The 16,264-nt window shown below is 36.8% G+C and overlaps 1 pseudogene across 1 annotated transcript; it reads left to right on the forward strand.

Annotated features, from left to right (window-relative positions):
• Positions 1 to 371: 371 nt before the first annotated feature.
• LOC114321414 (phosphatidylinositol/phosphatidylcholine transfer protein SFH11-like) lies at positions 372 to 5,210 on the forward strand (annotated as a pseudogene). The gene is made up of 4 exons (XR_014332654.1): positions 372 to 1,929; positions 2,139 to 2,238; positions 3,305 to 3,562; positions 4,435 to 5,210. The product of XR_014332654.1 is annotated as a phosphatidylinositol/phosphatidylcholine transfer protein SFH11-like (transcript).
• Positions 5,211 to 16,264: the final 11,054 nt, after the last annotated feature.

Here is a 16,264-nt window from a genome sequence, read left to right on the forward strand (position 1 = left end):
TATATTAAGTTTACTATACAAAATTTATTAAGTTTACTATATTAAGTTTACTATACAAAATTTATTGAGTACATTTTTAATCTTGCAAGAAACAACTGCACAATGACAACTTTTTTGATGAATACATTAAGTTTACTATATTATTTTAGAAATATTATTTTTCAATTTACAATAAATATTCGAGGACAACATCTTTCCAAAAGATACAATAGTATTTTCTTTTGAAATCATTGATTATGTGAAAATACAATCCTCCCACTCCCACAAACACCAAAAAACTATGAAGTATTTTCTTTTTAATCATTGATTGAGTGAAAATACAATAGTATTTTTCAATTTTGAGGCATTGGACAAATGGTTTTCGATTTTGTAGTTTGTGATAATAATGTGCAGTCATTTTGAACATGATTAAACCATAGGCGACATGCATTTTGATGAATTGTTTCTTGTTATTATCATGTTCAAAATGGACGATAGAAGATTATTGTTATTATCATGCTCAACCAGTCATTTTAAACATGATAGAAGAACATGATTAAACCTATTTTGGTTTTTTCTGTTTGGTTTTTTCTCATAAGGGAACACTTGGGACAAAGTAATATTTTATTTAAAAAAACTATGAAGCATTTATGGCCCACAATGTGTTGATTCCAGATTTCATAGGATTGTCGTAATGTTATTGTTGCAATACGTTTTGTAATATGTAGGTTCCAACTATGAAGCAATGGATCCAGTATTACAAGAGGCTGCTGCCTCAGCTGCGAGCAAGTTGTGTCTCAAGGTAATCAGCATGCAACACCTTCTTTCTTAGGAAATTTTGATTACAAAATTTAAATAGGAATTAAGGATTAATATTAAGTGGTTTTTTCCCTTTTAAATATTATTTTTTTAATATAAAATTGTAACTCTTTTATTGTGTAATACTGTTCCGTACAATCTCGTTCTCTTGTTCTCCTATACGGCTATACTTGAACAGAATGGTGAATGGTGAATGTTGTTCTCGTTCTCTTTTATTTATGAGTGCTTTCCAGAGGACCCTAAAACCAGATCCAGTATTGACAATAAAAAGTCGATGAAGTGTCTGCCAATATATCACTGTCAGAATTCATTAGGTACTATGTAACAAGAGAGTTATTCTTTTTTTGTAATCTAGGTCATTTAATAAATAAATAAATAAAAAAAAAACTTGATCTAGGTATGGAAGGATTGGATTTAGAAGAAGAAGTTATTGTCCGTTTTATATGTGCATATGCATAAATCAAAGAACAAATTTAGGGAAATAGTCATATCAAAATTTTTTTGACAATTTTCTTTACCTTCTATTATTATATTCAGAAAATCTTCGGATTCAATAGAGTTCTAGAAGGGAGTTGTTGTGTTCTTGCTGCTATAGATTCTGCTCTTGCATGTTTCCTTTACATAACTTTGAAATGTTGGTTATAGACAATTTCTAAGCAAGAACATGATTTGGGTACAATAGGATTGGATGTGAAAGAAGAAATTCTCATTCTTTTTCATTCCTCGATAGCTTTGATAAGTACATATGCATAATTCAAGGGAGAGAAATAAGGAAATAGTTATATCAAAAGGTTCTGTGAGAAGCAAGCAGTCCTCTAGTTTTGAGGATACTAATTCTGCTAAAGAGAAAGCTAAATCAATCTATCCACCTATAGAAAGCCATTGGAATTTACCTCCTCAAAAGGAGTACAAGAAATTGTCTTCATTAAACTTAAATTGCAAGTTCATGTTGTCTTACCCACTCAAGATTCGGGATTCACTAAAGAGAATTAGAAAGAGCCAAAGCTTGCTAGCAGTTCCCAAACAAGCTCGTGATCCAAAAGATGATCAAATTGTTTAATCTTTCCGTGAATTGCTTTTGCTCGAGGGCCATCTGCCAGGGAAACACAGTGATTACCACACACTTTTACGGTATGTTTCTGCTGTGACATTTTTGCATACATAAATAATTAGCCTCCTTCTGGGATGAAGTAGTTTCAATGAAGTTTGTTAAGCTCTTTATGTAGCATTGTTTGAGTATTGTGTGGTGAAGTGTGAATCAGGCAAAGATGATGTTCTGTTTGGAGTAATTTTACTATTACATATATTTACAGTGGTTTTCTTCCATGATGTCATGTCAGATTTTTGCGAATGAGGGATTTTGATCTGATGAAAGCAAAAGATATGTTTTTACAATATCTTAAATGGCGAGAAGAATTTGAAGTTGATATAATTGTAAAGGTGAATTACAGACTATCTACCTGTAGCAATTTGTTGTTGGAACTATTTTGATGCCCATGAGTGGAAGTCTAGATCATATTTGCAGTCCTTAGATAATATAATTGATTTATTTTCAATTTTTTCCCCTGAAAAGGTTGTTGCTTATGAAGAATAGGTACTAATATGCATTCACTCAAATTACTATGGCAGGTCTAGACAGGAAGTCTCTCTCTTTTTTTTGAGTTGGTGAATTTTGAAACCTGTGTATAATATATGCTTTTGATGCCGTTTGGAAGCATCATGACGATAAGATAATGACTGTTTCTCTATGAATATTGATGATGCCTAACTGTAAAAACACAAATTATGATGCTTACCTCATTGAACTTAACATATTAGTAATTTTTTTTTAATAAAAAAAATAATAGTAAAATTGTTAAATTAAATTATTCTAACTGCTAAGTTGTATGGTTCCTGCAGTATGCCTCTAATTTAGTACCAAAAGCCAGGAAAGAAAAAACGGAGCATATTAAGAAAGGAAAAGTAAAATTTAAGTTTTACAATCTGCTAAAATTTGTGCTATTAATGTGTCACTATGCTCTAGGATTTGACACTACGTCCTAGGATTTGGGGGTTATTCTAGTTTGAGACAAAAACAGGTCTCCACATTTGGAATACACAACTCTCCATGACATAGATGTCTCATTATAGGTTAATTTATTGATATCCTCACATGTATTTTGATTTTTTGAGGAGTTAGCTGACAAGTAAACACATCAGCGTGAATGTCTGTAATTAAGAAGATTGATTAGTTTTTTAAAATCATGCTATATTTAGGATGAGAAGTTCAAAGCACCAAAACTATGCATATTCAATTTAAGATTGAGGATCTCATTTATTTATCATGAGTTTTTTTAATATTTTTTATTTTTATTTTTATACAGATAGTTTTTTCATTTTCCCATTCAGAAAATCAAAAAAATCTATTTGGCGGTCCTCTTTAATCAAATACACTGCCTTCTTGCTCAAACTATATATGTTGATTCTTGTGGAATTCTTTGTTTAATATATACTGCAGGAATTTAAGTTCGAAGAGTACAAAGAGGTTAAGAAATGCTATCCTCACGGATTTCATGGAGTTGATAAGTATGGAAGACCACTATACATAGAAAGGGTTGGAATGGTAGATCTTAATGCCTTTTTGCAAATAACTACTATCGATAGGTTCATGAAGTATCATGTGTCTGAACAAGAGAAAACATTGAATTGGAGATACCCTGCATGTTCGGTCTCAGCAAAGAAGCATATAGCTTCCACCACAAGCATCTTAGATGTGAAGGGTGTGGTGAGCAACTCAACTTGTTTCTGTTTTTCAGTCTTATTTATGCAAACACATCAATTTCATGTACTGTATTTCCCCCATCTTTTCCTTTCTCTTTCCAAATGCCTACCAAAATCCATGATCCAAACACAACCTAAGTTCTTAGATGTTGAGGATATGGTTTTGATATGTTTGTGTAAAGTCTTGTACCCTGCCTTTAATTTGATAGTGTCTTTAGTTCTGTTTGGATGCTGAATATAGTTATGATTGTCTTCAATAATTGGTTTGTCAAACAGTTGTAGGTTTCATTATGTAAAAACATATGTTTAATCTTGAAAAACAACCTTGGAAATTAGGAATTCTAATTATTTTCCAGTAGTAGCGGTTACAGGTTAGATTATTATCATCATATTGTAGTTATGTACTATTCGCTTAAATAGAATTTTTAGAAAGAATGAATATAGAAGTTAAGACTTCGTGTTCATATTTGATATGGAATGTTAGGAAAATGATCTACAGTGCAAATTATAAGCTGAACAAGAGTCACATGTTCAGCAGTCATTGGTTTGTGTGATGTGGGGCCCACACCCTTACAAACGACTGCCAAACATGTGAGTCCTGCTCGGATTGTAAAACACTACTTGTCTGTATGTGTATTTATCAGGGTATTATTGCTACACATGGATTGGTGTCATTGAAAGTTGTTATAATTCACAAACACAGATTATAAACATATACACTTGCAAACTTGTGAAGAATTGATTTCATTTTATTTTAAGAGCTGTTCTCGTGACAGATTCACAAAAGCTCTCAAAAAATAATTTATTGTCATCATCCATAATCTTGATGAGCTTTTAGCTACCTTTAAATAAAACCAATTTATCTTCTTTGCATAGGGTCTCTCTAATTTCTCAAAGCTTGCAAGGAATATCTTCACAGAAATTCAAAAAGATTGACAGCAATTATTATCCTGAGGTATGTAGAAAATGCCTTGAAAACTGCTATTGAACAGCAGCGGATAGGGTTCTATCATGTGTAAACTAGAACATCAGTGTAGGATTCTGTTGCCTCGACATTTGATTTAATAAAAATAATGTTGATATCTCGATCATCTTGAAGATCATTGTGCCTAGATCATTCATGTAAAAAAAAAAAAATTAGTATAATAATCGTATGCACATGATTCATCATCAAAGAAATGGACAAAGAAATATGATCACACTCTTGTTACATAGTACCTAATGAATTCTGACAGTGATATATTGGCAGACACTTCATCGACTTTTTATTGTCAATGCTGGATCTGGTTTTAGTGTCCTCTGGAAAGCACTCATAGGTTGGTGATTAATGATGCCAAGACAGTATATTAGACCCTTTGGATCTTTCGTGAATTGATGATTGTTACTTAAAAGATTGACAGGACCTTTATAGCCACAAATTTCTTGGTTGCATGAAACCCTAAAACTGGCGGCAAACATATGTTAGCACCCTCCTTTTTTCACCTGAGCGAAAATCATACTTAGGTTTTCAATTTCACCTGGAATGTGTGACCACTCCTTGCACTAGTTCTGACTTAATAATGTCTCTCACTAATTTTGTTTACATTGCAATCTTGAGCAAAAACCTGTGATACTCTTTAGAGTTAAGGTAATAAAACAACATTTAATTTTTATTATGTTAGACCGATTATGTTTTGCCTTTAACAGAGGACAAGCATTTTGCACTACTGCTGCTGTCCTGGGAGGAAAGAGCTTGGCATCTCAGATATCTGAGAAAATTGTAATTTACAAAATTTTCATTTTTGTTGTATTACATTCGATGCCCTTTTTGTTAAATTAGCTGTAACCATGTAGTCTTGATTCCGATGCAGGCTGCACTTTCTCTACTCTTTAGAATTTGATAAGAGAGTATTGTCTTGAATCATGTAATTTGAGAAGTGATAGAATGGTGTTTTTGAATAGTTGGATTTCAGATGAAGTTGATCTTTGCTTATCAAAAAGACAAAAAGAAGTGATTGAAAGACATTAGATTTGAAAATTAAATCTCATAGAAACAACACAATTTCAAAAAAAAATAAAAATAAATAAATGAAGCTATAATGGCGTTTTCAAACGCCACTATAGTATAGTGTTAATGGTTATATTTTCAAAATAGAAAAGAGTAATAACGGCGTTTTTAAAAGTCGCTAAATGCGGTGTGACGTCATTGTAGTGTTATGCAGCACATTTAGCGGCGTTTTAAAAAGCGCCGCATATACTTATATAGCGACGTTTTTAAAGCGTCGTAAAGCTATAGCGACGGCTGCATCTTCGGTGTTTGGTACAAAACGTCACAAAAAGAATTAGCGGCGTTTTTGATATCTATGGCGGCTTTTTTTAAACGCCTTCAAAAGTCTAATTTCCAACAGCGTGTGTTACATGTGTCAAGATGATTGCGCGAAGATTGCTAGTCTCATTTATACCACCATGCACATTTTGTTAACAATTCATGTTTTTGCTTTTGTTTTATTTTTTGAGAAACAACAATTCTAAACAATTCATGTTGACCACCTTGTTTGCAATGACTTACCGTGTTGCACTTTTGTTGGAATTGTTTCTGTTGATCATCCTTGTTTGCAATGACTTACGGTCTTGCACGTTTGTTGGAATTGTTTCTTAGTCCTTTTTTATTAGGAGAATATTTATGACTCACAAATTTTTTTTTTACAATTATACCCATAATAATGTGATATTGCATTGTTAACTTTTGATTTGTTATACGTCTAATAATATAGGGCCTCATCCTCTTGCCACATCATTATGGGTGGATTTATGAATTAAAAGTGTGGGTATGTAACATTACTTATTTGATAATTTAATTTAGTACTTAAAATTAAATATAGTGAATTTTCGTAATGTTATCAATTAAGTTCATTCGATAACTAAAATTGTAGTATAATGAAATTATATTTGATTCCTTCATTATCATAATTGAGAACCTTCTTAATCAATATTTAAGTCTTGGTTGAGGCCTTATCATAATGGTTGGGCGAGATTTGATCAAAAATTCCAAATTTGAATAATTGTTCTTGAGTAGTTTCAACTATTTTATCATTTTCTCTCTACACGCTTTGAATCTTGATGTGAGGTTAGAACCATTGGAAAGCTTATTTTTGGAACATCAATTTGGACACAAGAACGACCCGTTTGAAGTTTGCAAATCTGTGATGTGTTCACAATTCGCTCAAGCACAAGTTTCACCGCTCAAGCTATCCATAAACCCTTCCAACTCTGTTTTTCAAAATTGTCACAGATACTACTAGCCTTGATTCGCCACTTGAGCACACTTTTGACCACTCAAGCGGTCTGTTTGAGAAAATATAGATATTAAAATATTTCATTCACCATTCGAGCACAGATTTGACGCTCGAATGATTTGTTCAAAATCTGGTCTTTATAAACTCACTTTTGGGTCAAATCTATCTCATTTTTCACTCCCTCCTCTCTCTCTTTCCTCCACTTTCGAAAATCCTAAGCTTTCAAGCTTGGATTTCATCTACATCCACTAAAAATCTCACACTAGTTCCTTATACCAAAACGTAAAGCATGGCGAGAGCTTCCTTTAATCTGAGCGGATCGTGATTTCGTCGAAATTGGAATTCCAGGTTTTCTTCTCTTCTTGGTTGAGATAGGTATTTCTTTACTTTTTTTCAATACTTTCGTATAGAAAGATGTGTGATACTTTTCTATTACACAAAACATCACATTGGAAAGAGATTTTTGAAAAAAGCATGTAAGAGAAAGTTAAGGTCTTTAAAAAAAGAAGTTAAGCCTATGATTTATTGAGGATTGTGAAAATTTTCAACTATTAGAATATATCTATGTAATTTCTAGCAAAAAGCCCTAATTTCTAATAACGAAATGAGTTGTGGAATGAAATAAATTAAGACTTAATGATTGTAGAGTTATGTTAACTTTGAGAGTAGAAATTTTGTTTATAAATAAAATGAAAATTATTATTATAGAATTAGTTTATCTCATGGGTGTTCGTAAATTTGAAATTGGTAAAGTACATCATGAGACGTGTATGATGTTTTGTTATTGGTCTAATCCTAATAAAGGTTGTTGATAGTGAGGATTCATGTCATTACATATGTAGAGGTTTTGTCATTGGCCATTAGTGGAAGATGGTATTGATTATTGTAGAATAAGTGTACGTGCAATGTGATGTTGAATTAATTCTATCAAATTGAAATGATGAATGATATAAAGAATTGATGGATTAAAATATTGGAAATAGGGTCTGTTTCCTTCCAGCCTGTGACCAATAAAGCATGTCGCTCGATAGAGGTTATGTCTTCCTTCCAGAATAGTGCCAAGTAAAGCATGTGGACTGTTGGGCTTTATAGAGATTCTGCATTCCTTCCGAGTAGCCACCGGTAAAGCATGACGCTTTAAAATAGGTTCTAGCTTTCTGTTGGCTACATATTTTGTACAAGTCAATTACAATTTGACACGTGGCAAAATAAGGGTAATATAGGAAGACTATTCAAGTCTTCGATCGTGATCATACACGTGGCAGTTAGTATTGGTTATTACGAGATCTGAGTAGCAGTGGATTAACAAAGAGATACAAGGTGATGTGGCATCAACGGTTACTCACATTCAAAATTCAAATTTAGGAGGGAAGCCTAACTGCAAATAATGGCGTAATGGAGCTAATCTTGAGGCAACATGATCAGCGATCATGGAGGAGCAGTTCGACGGTTGGAAATATAATTCGATGGTCATCCTTGAGCAGTATAAATAGCAGAGAAGGCCCCAGAAAAACCCCCCAGACTCAGATCTAAAATACCAGTCTTATTCTACTTTACTTAGTTTTACATTTCCTGTTCTTTACATTCTTGTTCTTTACATTCCAGTACTTTAAATTCTGCACTGCACTTCATTCATAGGAGTAGTTTCAAGTGGATTGTCACTGTAAACCTTCTACGAGGCTAAGTTTGAATCATTGTAAGTTTTTTCATTCTAATGAAATGCTTCAGTTGTTCTTTATTTGATTGATATTTTGCTTAATTCTCCTAAATCAAGCCACCAGTAAAAGTCCTCTTCATTGAGGCTAAGAGAACTAAAACACAATCATCTGATAATTGGTTGGCAATTAAATTTCTGTAAGGACTGATTGATCCTTGCTGGCATGCTCGCAATTACAACAATAACCTTCGAAAGCCAAAAAGCCAACATATATTTTTGGCACACCCAGTGGGACTAATTGAAATGGCTAGACGTAGGAGACAAGGATAAAATGAATGCCTGGAAGAAGGCATAGAAGGAGAGGTAGAAGTACCTAATCCAGAGGATAATGTGATAACACATCCTGTGGAGGCACCCAATTCATCAGAACCTATGGTCGAACAGACCAGCACTTCAGAACAAGTACCACATGTTCATAATATTGGACGAGACCAAGGAATTGGACCATCCATTGTTCCATCTACTCAGCCAAATCCATGGAGTGGCCTAGTAGATGCTATGGGGCAGCAATTAATGAACACAATGGAAAGGTGGGCAATATCCTTTTTGGATCGAATGAATAACCACCAACTAACGAACATAAGACACACGGAGGAAATTTCGAATGTCCCTCAGCAAAGATTGGCTAGAGATAAATAGCCTATGCAAGTTAATGGGCATTCTAATGGTCAAACTAGTAATCAGATCTATGAAAGGCCATCACCTCAGTCTTGGTACGAACCTATTCCAAGGCCTGTAGCAGGTCAAAATGTCTCAGTAATTAACAGTGAAGCCATGCAATTTGGTGGATCTGGCCCAGTACAAGAAAATGGCGTAAGAATGGTTCCAAATCCCATGTTCGAAGCCATACCTAGCACAAGGGGTTTCACTAATCTCTTATTCGAATTTTTACACGGGGGGTTGGAAGGTTTTCCTACAAATAGAAGAGACACAACACCAGTTCCAGCACCTTTCCCAGGTTTTTTCGCAGGACAGGCTCAAAGGGGTTACCCACACCCCCAACAGCAACCTACACTACAGGGACAACCAGTCGCAAACAAACCACCTTATGGACCAAGAGGGCCATAAGCACAAGTTTGTCCACCAAATCCTGTGTTTGTTCCTCCAGTAGTGGTTCAGCAGGCACAAAACATGGTCCATATGGACCAAATTGCTGACATCGTTAGGGAGATGTGTGGACCGATGGCTCGGGGGGTCCAGACTACTGTATGCAAAAAACCATATCCAAAATGGGTAAATAGGGTACATGAATACCCAAGAGGTTTCAGGATACCAGATTTCGCCCTTTTTTGTAGGAGTGGAAACCAATCAACAGTAGAGCATATTTCTAGGTTTGCTGCTCAATGCGGTGAATTTACTAATAATGACTATATGAAACTAAGACTGTTCCCAAACTCTCTAACTGGAAGAGCATTTGTATGGTACATTAACCTTACGCCTGGCTCAATCCAAACTTCGCAACAAATGGAAGAGGAATTTCATGCCCAATTCTTCCAATCAGAGCCAGAGGTTTCCATGGCAGACCTGGCAAGATTGAGTTAAAGGCCTGAAGAGAAGGCTACTCAGTTTATTGCCAGACTTAAAAGGGCTCGAAATAAATGTAGAGTCATCTTGCCAGAGCCAGAATTCGTAAGATTGGCTCAAAATGGCTTAGAGTTTAGGCTTCGAAAGAAGTTTGACTCAACAGAGTTCAGAGACTTAGTGGAACTGACTTATAAGGTATCTAGGTATGAAGCATTACTAGAAGAGGAATAAGATCGAAATAATGCATCATACAAGACATACTACAAAGATCCTAACTATGAGATTGATGCAGCAGAGATTGTAGGGAAAGAACCTGTAATCTGTGAAGCATTAATTTATAAGAATGCAACAATTGACCAACAGTTTAAAAAGAAAGACTTTCACAGGAAATACTCTTTCGATTTAACTAAGGCAGATGACATTTTTGATCATTTGCTCGCAGCCAACTTCCTTAAGTTACCAAAAGGGGTTAAAATTCCATCTCTTGATGAACTTAAAGGAAAAATATATTGTAAATGGCATAATTCTTGGTCTCACTCGACTAAAAACTGTGTTGTTTTTCGAGACAGGATCTAAGAAAAAATTTGGAAAGGAAGTCTGAAATTCCCAGCCAAAGCTGAAAAGACCATGGGGATCGACAGTAATCCATTTTCAGAAATTGAAGAGGTGGCAGCCAATGTCATTATGCCGGATTTTGAGAACCTATCTTTGAAAGAATTGGAAAAAGTCAATGTGCAGATGCATGTAGCCAACTAGACAGCTATCAAGAAAGACACTGGAAATCTACCAGCTATTGGACACGGTTTCTCACACCAGAGGGAAGACTCTGAGGAAGAAGCACTGGATGACGATTCCTTAGAAGCAGCTGTAATGCAGAGGATGTGTCCTAGGTGAAGACTAAGCTACAAGTGGTTGAAAGGACTTCCAATTGACAGGAAGCAATACTACATGGATGTGCAGAGACGTCCTAAACCAACCAATGCTTACAATAAAAGGCCATATCCATCTGGTGTCAGGCAGCAGCCATTAAGGTTTGAACCAACAGCTGATAGGATGCATTCCAAAGGCAAGAGGCCTTTACATGAATTCAGGCCAGCTAATTATTACAAAATGGAGAGCAGTCATTCTAAGAGGAGATTGGAGAGAGGTTCAGTTTATGGGATCAAAGCCAGAGATTGGCCCCCTAGACCAGCCTCACGCAGGACAGAAAGTGGACACCTTCATCGAAGGCCTGAGTTAGGCCCAAAGCATGAAGTCAGGACCAAGCAGTGGCCTTCACAGTTAGCTTCGAAGATGACTTCGAAAGAGGAAAGAAGTAGTTCAACGGCAGGGTCAGTAGGTTCGTGGGTACCTGGGGTCCCAGATTGGTTTGTGATTCAAAATAAACCTAGGGAAGTATTTACCCAAAGAGATGTAATTGGAAACCAAGGCAGGATGGTGAAGCCTCCTTTGGTGGCTCCAAACAATTGGGTGTTGCTTAAGCACCCCAAAACAAAGGAACCAGATATGGTCCCTGTAATTTCTAGATCACAAAGGAGAAAAATTCAGCGTAGGTACACTCAGTACCAGCGAGACCTGAAAGAGAATGGAGAGAGTTCTTCATTGGTACAGACAGAAGGAAAGAAGAATCCAAAGTCCGACCATACTCCAAAACCAACTCTACAAGGCAAAATGGGTTGCAGCAGAGAACAGTTGGCCAAAGTTCACTCTGAACTAAAAGCCAAAGAGAAGTCCAGCTTAGCAGGATTGGAGAAGGCATTGATGGAGAGTGACAGCGAGGCAGAGACAGAAGTTGGCTTAGGCCAAAAGAAAGAAATGGTTGAGGAAGAAATGTTCGAAGCCTTCATGGCTGAACAAACATTTATGGTTGAAAAACCAGTCGTGACAGACCATTCGAAGGATGAAGTGCCAGAGAGCAGCATGGAGGATGCTTCTGGAGTAATTGAACAAGGCGGCCAAAAGGAGAAATAGACACAGCCAGCTATCCAATTTGGCTCAGTGTCAGTGAATATGGTACGCATGAATTCCAAGCTGGAGATGAGAATCAAGAGGGGCAAGAAATTGACCCAATTCCAATCTCCAGTGAAGACTCACAAGTGAGTATGGTGCAAGATAATTCTGGAATGGTTACCTCAATGGAAACTGAATATGAGAGTGAAGAAGTGGTGAGTGTCAACCTCTCATATCCTTTTGAGTATCCCTCGAATTCTATGACACAGCATGTTAAGCCTTTGTATATTAAGGCTTTCTTCGATGGGATACAATTGAACCGAGTCTTAGTGGATAATGGGGCAGCAGTGAACTTACTACCGAAATCTTCCTTGAAGAAATTAGGGAAGAGGAATCCCAGGTTAATCCCAACCAGTACAACCATTGTTGGTTTCATTGGAGACAGACAGATGGCTCAGGGAATTCTACCCATCAACCTGAGTGTGGGAGCCAGGGACTGCCTGATGGCATTCTTCGTGATCGACAGTAATGCTAAGTACAATGCTTTACTTGGTAGAGATTGGACCCACACTAACAAATGTGTGCCTTCCTCTTTGCATCAGAAAATAATGATGGTCCTGGGCAACAAAGAGACAGAGGAAATTGATGCAGATCCTCAACCTTTCATAGCCTGCGCAGACTTCGCAGAGGCCAAGTTGTATATTGAGGGAGTGACACCACTCAGTATACTGAGAAAATCTGATGGCTCAGCCGAAGTGATGGCTGATGAGGAAGTGACACACCTGAAGCACTTAGTCCAGGAGAGTGCTGATGAAGAAGTTGTCGTTAAAGATGACAATGATGCCTAGTTGTAGGCAAAGAGATGAAGCACCAGAAGCCAAGTCTTTGGCTCTAATTGAGTTTTCAGTATTGGATGTAAAGTCAATAGTCCAGAAAGTGCAGGAGCAAGAGAAAGAAGCCATGATAATTGGCTACAAGCAGAAGCAGCAACAAGCAGAGTTTTGGCCCTTGATAAATACTATGCATTGGACATAGAAACAAAAGTCCAGGAAATACAAGAAGAAGAAGCCTTGTGGACAGACTTTGTCTATGAGGAGGAGGGTAAAGAGGTTAAATCAAAGAACCTGGGAATAGAACACAGCAAGGAGATTGCTTCGAAGCCAGAAGGAATCAAAGAAGGAGCTCCAGGAAGTTCTCAGATACAAGACCCCTTAGAAGAAATAAATTTAAGGGAAGGTTCTGTACAACAACCCATGTATATAAGTGCTTAGTTGAATGCTCTTGACAGGAACCAATTGTTGGTTATTCTGAGGAGATATAAAGATTGTTTCGCATGGTCTTATAATGAACTGCCAGGATTGGATAGATCATTAGTGGAACATAGGCTCCCTATGAAGCCTAACTTCAAGCCATACAAACAAAAACCAAGAAGAATAGGTTCAGAAGTGATTCAGAAAGTTAAGGAAGAAATTCTTAGACTACTCAAGGCAGGCTTTATTAGGACAGCCAGGTATGCTGAATGGCTATCTAATATTGTGCCTGTAGTTAAGAAGAATGGTAAAATGATGGTATGCATTGATTTTAGAAACTTAAATCTAGTAACTCCAAAAGATGAGTATCCTATGCCTATAGTAGATTTGCTGGTAGACAGTTCAGCAAGGCATCAAATTTTATCAATGATAGATGGGCACTCTGGTTATAACCAAATCTGCATTGCAGAGGAGGATGTTCACAAAACAGCATTCAGATGTCCTGGAAATATTGACACCTTCGAATGGGTTAAAATGCCATTTGGTCTGAAGAATGCTGGGGCTACATATCAGAGGGCTATGAACACTATCTTTCACGACCTCATAGGAGGGTGTTTAGAGTGTTATATTGATGATATTGTAGTTAAATCCCAATCCATGGAGGAGCATCTATTTCACTTAGAAGCAGCTTTCGAAAGAATGAGAAAGTTCAAGTTGAAACTCAATCCTCTTAAGTGTGCTTTTGGCGTATCATCTGGAAATTTCTTGGGCTATGTATTACACAAGAAAGGAATACAGATTGACCAGAATAAAGCCAAAGCCATCATTGAAGCCAGACCCCCATCAAGTAAGAAAGAATTACAAAAGTTCCTTGGACAGGTTAATTTTCTTCGAAGATTCATTTCTAACACTGCTGGAAAAACTAAAGTATTTTCTTCCTTGCTAAGGTTAAGAGATGAAGAGGAATTTGTATGGACAGCAGAGTATCAAATTGCTTTCGAAGAAATCAAAACCTACTTGGCCAACTCTCCAGTGCTGATGCCACCAAAGGGTGATAAGCTTTTGAAGTTGTACATAGCTGCAACAGAAGATTCATTGGGAGCTTTCTTAGCCCAAGACAATGAAGAAGGCAAGGAGCAAGCTGTTTATTAGCTTAGTAGGTTTTTAAATTCTTGTGAATGTAAATATTCAGCTGTAGAAAAGCTGTGCCTTGCATTATATTTTGCTGCAATGAAATTAAGATATTATCTTTTGCCTACAACTGTCTTGGTAATTGCAACCACAGATTTGGTTAAGTATATGTTACCTAGACCTATGTTGAGGGGAAGAATTAGCAAATGGGTATTAGCCTTGTTAGAATTTCATTTAGAATATGTTCCCCAAAAGGCAGTGAAAGGACAAGTTTTAGCCAATTTTTTGGCAGACCATCCATCTCAAACAGAGAGCCAAGAGATAATGGAACTTAGTATGGCTAGTGTTGAGCCGTGGCAAATGTGGTTCGATGGATCGAAAGCCAATGGCCTAACTGGAATTGGTATAGTGATTAAGTCACCACAAGGAATAGAAACCACACATGGTTTCAGAGTGGATGAAACTACTTGTTCTAATAATCAAGCTGAATATGAAGTCTTGATAGTGGGATTGGAAATTCTTATTGGATTACGAGTACATGCAGTTGACATATTTGGAGATTCTCAATTGGTGGTTAACCAAGTGAAAGGGATTTTCAAATGTCAAAGTATAACCATGTTGTCATACTATGTTATGGCATTACATCTGCTTTCTCAATTTCAAATAGCAAATGTAACTCATGTCCCAAGATTCTTGAATAATAGAGCTAATGATGTGGCTCAGAAAGCTTCGAATTTCAAGAGAAGGGATAATACTCAAAGGGACATAAGCCAAACAACATACCAGAAATCTATACCACCCTTAAATAAAAGGAATGTGGTCCTGCAAGTCAATCATAATGACTTACAGGAACAAGATTAGAGGCATCCAATAATGCAGTACTTGGCTGGCCCATCCTCAAAGGCCAGCAGAAAAATTAAATTGCAATCTATGCAATACATCATATATAAAAATGCTCTCTACAAAAGGGGGGGAGATGGTTTATTACTGGAATGTTTAGGTCCAAAAGAAGCATTAACAACTATGGCTGTGGTTCATGATGGCATCTGTGGTGCTCATCAGCCTGGTGTGAAAATGAGATGGCTGCTTCGAAGGCATTCCTACTATTGGCCAACTATCCTTAAAGACTGCATAGAATATGCAAAGGGTTGCCATGCATGTCAAAAGCATGGCACCATAAGGCATGTGCCCATAACTGACCTGCATGTAGTAGTAAAGCCTTGGCTATTCAGAGGATGGGCCATGGATATGATGGGGAAAATACACCCACCCTCTTCCAAGCATCATTGTTTCATTTTAGTGGCTACTGATTACTTCACCAAGTGGGTCGAAGCTAAGCCATACAAGGCTGTAGACCAGACTGAGGTCATTGGATTCATCAAGGATTTAATCCATAGGTTTGGCATCCTACAAACTATAACTGTTGGTAATGGGACTGTGTTTGATGGGAAAATGGTGAAGTCTTTTGTGGCAGAATTTGGAATTAGCCTTGTTAATTCCACCCCCTATTATGCACAAGCCAACGGCCAGGCTGAATCATCCAATAAGTCCTTGAAGAAAGGAATACAAATGGTTATGGAAGACAATCCTAGGAATTGGCATAACCTATTGTTGGATGTATTGTGGGCTTATAAAACTTCCCCAAGGTCAAGCACAGGAGTTACTCTTTATGCCTTGGTGTATGGGCATGATGCTGTGTTGCCTGTGGAAATTAATGTTAAGTCTTTGAGGGTAAGATGGCAAGACCAGCTAGATCCTGAGCAATACCACCAGAGTATGTGCTTAGAATTAGAAGGAATAGATGAAGCCAGAATTCTGGCATTAAATAGCATTCTCTTTCAAAAAAAGAAAACAGCCAA

The sequence above is a fragment of the Camellia sinensis genome, chromosome 6, assembly GCF_055761805.1.
Source record: "Camellia sinensis isolate YWXY chromosome 6, ASM5576180v1, whole genome shotgun sequence".
NCBI classification, from domain to species: Eukaryota; Viridiplantae; Streptophyta; class Magnoliopsida; order Ericales; family Theaceae; genus Camellia; species Camellia sinensis.